The sequence below is a fragment of the Artibeus jamaicensis genome, unplaced genomic scaffold, assembly GCF_021234435.1.
Source record: "Artibeus jamaicensis isolate MK-2021 breed Jamaican fruit bat unplaced genomic scaffold, CSHL_Jam_final scaffold_916, whole genome shotgun sequence".
Lineage (NCBI taxonomy): Eukaryota > Metazoa > Chordata > Mammalia > Chiroptera > Phyllostomidae > Artibeus > Artibeus jamaicensis.
The window spans coordinates 22,616,691-22,621,887 of record NW_026522059.1 but is presented as its reverse complement, the minus strand read 5'-3'; the positions used below and the strand labels follow the sequence as shown (position 1 = coordinate 22,621,887).

General features: G+C 43.8%; 1 pseudogene; it reads right to left on the bottom strand.

Annotated features, from left to right (window-relative positions):
• Positions 1 to 315: 315 nt before the first annotated feature.
• Positions 316 to 930, bottom strand: LOC128626727 (bromodomain-containing protein 2-like; annotated as a pseudogene).
• Positions 931 to 5,197: the final 4,267 nt, after the last annotated feature.

The window sequence follows — 5,197 nt, the reverse complement described above, 5'->3', positions numbered from 1 at the left end:
AAGAGGCTTGGATTATGTGCACAAATCAGCATAGCTTCTCCCCAGGTGATTTGGTGATGCCCAGGCTCAAGTGCCACTTCTCATCTTGACTCATGAGCCTACTTTCTCCCAGCTCCTCTCAATCCTGGCCTGTAGGCAGGGCTGGTGGAGACATCCTTGTGAACTTTGTGGGCCATTTGCTTTCACTTCCTTCAGAAGGTCCAAAGCCAGGGGGACCTAGTACAGCACCACTGCCACCCCACTGCCACTTGGTTTCTTGGACTTCTTGTGCTGAGAGAGGTGGGATGCGTGAGGACCCCTGTATCTTCGTCTACCTCAGCTCAGCCTGTGTGCTTCTTGCCTTCTGTTTCCTCTTTTTCTCTCTTTTTTTTTTTCTCTATTCTGCTTGGGTGTGGATATTGGGCCTTGGGACAGGGTAGCCAGTTGCTCATGTCCAGCCCCAAGCTGTTCCTGTAGTTCAGCCAGGAGATGAGCTCTTTCATCACTAGAGGACTCTGAAGATGATTAGGCTGAGCTATCAGGCCAGGCAATGGAGACTGGTAGTTGCCCTGGTTCCAGTGGCTCACCTGGTATCATGGCATAATGGAACTCAGGTACATCCTGTAGCTGTCTTGTGGTGGCCACAACATCATGGTCTAGGGACTGTACTGTAGTAGTAGTTGGAGAACATAAGCTGCACACCACCAGCAAACTTCTAGGCTTCCTGAGATTCACAATCTCAATATTCCTCTTGATGGTGCTGATGTTCATAGGGTGCTGGATTATGTGGTGGTAATCATGCAGACCAGGGGCAGATGTATCCACTGGACTATAGAAAGGCCAGGCACAGGCAGCATGCTTCTTAGACAGTAACACCTTCAAAATGCCACTGCAATGTTCAGGTGTCTGATAGCTTCCCTTTCTTGTAGCTGTGGTGGTGTTGCTGAGCATTGCCAGGTCTTAGCTTGGGCTTAATGGGGCAGCCACTTGCTCTCCACATGGGGGAAGCCATGTTGCCTTAGGATCCAGACCCCTGGGGGGTTAACTGGGTTATCAGGAACCAGCATGGCTGTAGGAGTAGGGGTGATAGTGTCTGCTCCGTGCTTTACCCCTCTTTTCTTGGCACAGGGCTGGTCTGGGGGAGCTGCAGAGTGCAAGGACCCGAGAAGGAGAGAAGAGATGAGTGGTAAGTGTGGGAATGTTGAGAACAGCAGTGGTTTTCTCAGGAGGTAGAGTATGGAAGGCTGTGTGAGATACAGAAGAGACAGCAGGCACCTGGTGGGCACTCGTGATACTGCCCTGGAGTGCTGCCACTGTGGCCCCCTTCTTGGGGCTGTTCTTAGGGATGGTCACCCAAGTTCTTGCTCCTCTTGTGGCACTGATGCCACTTTGTGTAGGAAGCTCTTCTCCAGCATCTGTGCCATCAGCAGTGGGTTTGTTGTAGTTGTACACAGTTGATGACCATGGCATTAAAATCCTGCATAGACTCTGAAGCAGCCCAGTAATGGTTCTTTTCAAGGCTCCCTTTAATATATAGGAGCCATGTCCATAGGCTGCTTTATAATTTTGTGAAAATGCAGTAGACCTGGTTTGACGGCACCCACAGGCTGTAGGAAAGACCATGCAAACTGATGTTTCCATAGAGCCCTGCTCAGCACCTTGTGCAGTTACTGCAGGGGGCAGTGACCCCCATCCTGGCTTTTTGGGATTGGATATCTCTGGGGGTGGGGTTTTGGGTAGGGGTGGCAGTTGGCCGGGGTCAGTTATAAGGTTGGCACTGTTGACATTGTGGGGCTTTAGAATCCTTTTCTCAGGCGGGTCCTGATCCTCTGCGTCCTCCTCCTTCCCGCAGTGTCCCGCCTAACCCAGGAAGTGGGGGTGTGCACTGCCTTTGCCTTCACTCCCCCACACCCACAGACTCATGGCAGGCCCCAAAGCTGCCCCCTCCAGTGCTTCACAGGAAGCCCAGGGCTGCGGCAGACTGGCGTCCTGCACAGGAGGTGGCAGCGAGAGAATTGTGGTAGCCTCAGCAGAGGTAAGGGGAGCAAGGGGAAAAGGACGCTGGAACCATAGGAAGGCCCCCAATCCCAGACACCATGAGCAATGTCACTCGCTGTTGGTCTGCAAGGAGCCACTCTTCCAAAGGGAACCCACCAGGGTGGGCGAGGTTGATGGAGTTGGATGCACACAGAGAGTGGTTTAGGGAGCCCTGGCTTCCATGTTGAGATCCTCTTGAGGGTGGGGTAGAAGGTGTGGACAGACACCGAGGACTGGGTGGAACCAGACAAAGAGGAGCTTCAGTCTGCCAGTAAGGTCAAAGGCCTAGAGGAAGGCCATTTGAAAGAGGATGGAAGTCTGTTGTCAGGGCGGTTCCTTGTATCATAGAATCTTGCAGCCTGTTTAGAGGATGCTCCACTCAATGGCAAAATACTTGGCTGTTTTTAACTGTTCTTTTGTTGTTGCATTGTAAGAGTTCTTTCTCTAGTCTGGACCTTAGGCGCTTAACAGATATATGACTTGTAAATATTTTCTCCCATTCTGTGGATTGATTTTTTTTTATTTTTTTGCTTTCCTGATGTTTCCTTTGATGCCTAAACATTTTTGGTTTTGCCGAGGTACAATTGGTGTATTTTTTTTGTGTGTGTGGCTATGCTCTTGGTATCCTATTGCTATATCCAATGTCATGAAGATTTTCCTATGTTTTTGCTTGTTCCTATGCATATTTAAAGTTTTATTGGTAGATGGGTGATAGAATATTTGAATCTTTGATTTTATGAGGAGTTCTTTCCTGACTTCATGTATTTTCCTATTTTATACAGTTACTTCTTTATTCCCTACATACCATGGAAAAGGAAAGCTGGGAGTGACCTCACCACAAAGTAGCCAGAATCACTCTCTTTTCTCTCCCCTGTGCTCTACGACTAATTGGACACCCATAAGAAACAAAGGTACCTCTGCATGTTGCACCAGGTCACCCAGGGGGGTTCAGGATAAACTGTGATTGTTTATGCTTCTGTTCACATAGTTGTTTACATTCAAAATAAAAATTTTAATTTCTTAAAAGAAGTAGCAGAACAGCTCTGGGTAAATCTACTCTATGAAATCCTATCTGTTCACCAAACATGGAGACTTAATAGAATAACGCGATCAAGAAATAGAAATGGAATAGCAAAATATAATTTTTAATGTTAAGAATTTTACATAAGTAGCACAAGTATAATATTTGAGTTGTAAAGATGAACAATAAAAATAATTATAACATACTTACACAGTCAGTTGAAATGACTCCTTATAATTCTTGCCATGAATTGCTTATGTTTGTGATCACTGAGAGCTGGATTTAAATCTCTCTCTGGTGTTTATTCACTGTAGAAATTTAATCTACTTACCCTCCTTCACATATAGTGCACTTGGTAAGACTAATTGCTTTATGTGACTGTGGTTAATGTGCAAAGCTCCTACCATAAGACTTGGTACATAATAAAGCTTCCATTAGTTTAAGATACCCTTGCTTTTACTGGCCCATAACTATAGGATATAGAAGAAAAACATTCTAGTTTGAGAAGTTAAAGCTCTCAAGAGCTAGATTCTAGCATCTCCTTCAGCAGAGTCATGGCAATTATCAAAGCAACATTTTATAATTGCATAGAATGTTATCATTTAAAACACATAGTAAATATGTTATTTGATACAAATTCATAGCAATAGCCTATTCATACCCTTTTGAAGTAGAGACAGACAAGACTCAGAGAAATTAAGTGACTTTCTAATAACTTTCAGTGCACTGATTGTATTGTGACTGCTTATGAGTTTTCTTTATCCTGGTAAATACCTGCCCTCTAATTAACTGATAGGGTCCTTGTGCGAACTCCCAAGTCTTACATAAATTCATACTCCTGTCTACATAGGATTGGTCCAAGACGGGAGACAAGATACACATGAATCCAATAAACAGCATCCCATTTTCACAGTGGTCACAACTGATTGTTCCAACAATGGACATGTGACTCAATCTAAGCCAAAGGGTCCCCTCCCAAGATTCTCTGCACTTGAACCAAGAAAGTTTCTCTCTGATACAGGACTTTAAAATACGTCTGTCTTTGGAGCTGTTGGCTTCTATGAATTTTGTAAAATGAGAAAGGTTATTCTGAGCCAGAAAAAGAAGTAAAATAAAAACATATAAGTAAAGATGAAATAGAGTCAGAGAGCAAATGCCCTTGAGTCCATTTATTCATGAGATGCAGGTTTTCCACATTTTTATTTTTGGGTTGCACAGGCTACATCAGTATAAGTTCTACTTCAGCTGGAGCTAGTGTGTAAAGCTTTTAAAACTTAGATCCAAAAGAGCCTAAAATGGAGTTTTCCTATACTAACAAACTTGGTGCCCTTTTCACTAGACAGACCACTAATCATCACCACTGTTCTGAAAACATTCCCTTTTGCCATTTTTATGCATTTCATTGTTGGTCCTAAGTAGGAAACAGCTGTAAAGTGTGGTATTAGAATTGTATGCATGCATTGAAAATGTAACAGTATATAGGAAAGAAAAGATACAAAACAAAGAGGGACAGACCCATGCCCTAAAACTGCCTCAATTCATTCAGTACATACTGTAGTTCACATTGTGAAGACTGAATTCCTCAAACTTGCTCAGCTCCATATAACAGCAGTCCATTCCACATAGGTTTTCATTTGTTTATTTATTTGGTTTGCTGCTGTTTGGGACTCTCGACCCCCAGTCTACTGCCTGGACAAGTCTTCATCTGACTAAGTATTGTTATCCAGGTCTTGGCACAGAGACAGTTTATTCCAGGAAAACTTCTCTAATCCCCAAGTCTGGGTTCAGCTCATCTCCTCCACGCTCTAACACCTTCATAGTAAACCTATCATAACTCTTATTGCTATGCAGTGAAATTGCCTGATAAAAGTCCACCAACATAATGTAATCTCAAGAGGGTAACACCTAACCTGCTCAATCCTCTATCTCCAGTATCTTGTGATTAATGCACAGCAGACAATCATCAAATACTCCTAATACTCAGTCTTTGTGAATAAACTGCTTGAGGAGTTTTATGAACATCATATCACCCCCAAACCAGTCGCTGATGAGGAATCTCAATCACTGATGAAAGCATTTGCCTTACTCATTTGTGTTGGGATGGACATTAATGGAAAATAACTCAATTCCAAAATGCCTGAAGTCCTCTTCTGAAGACCC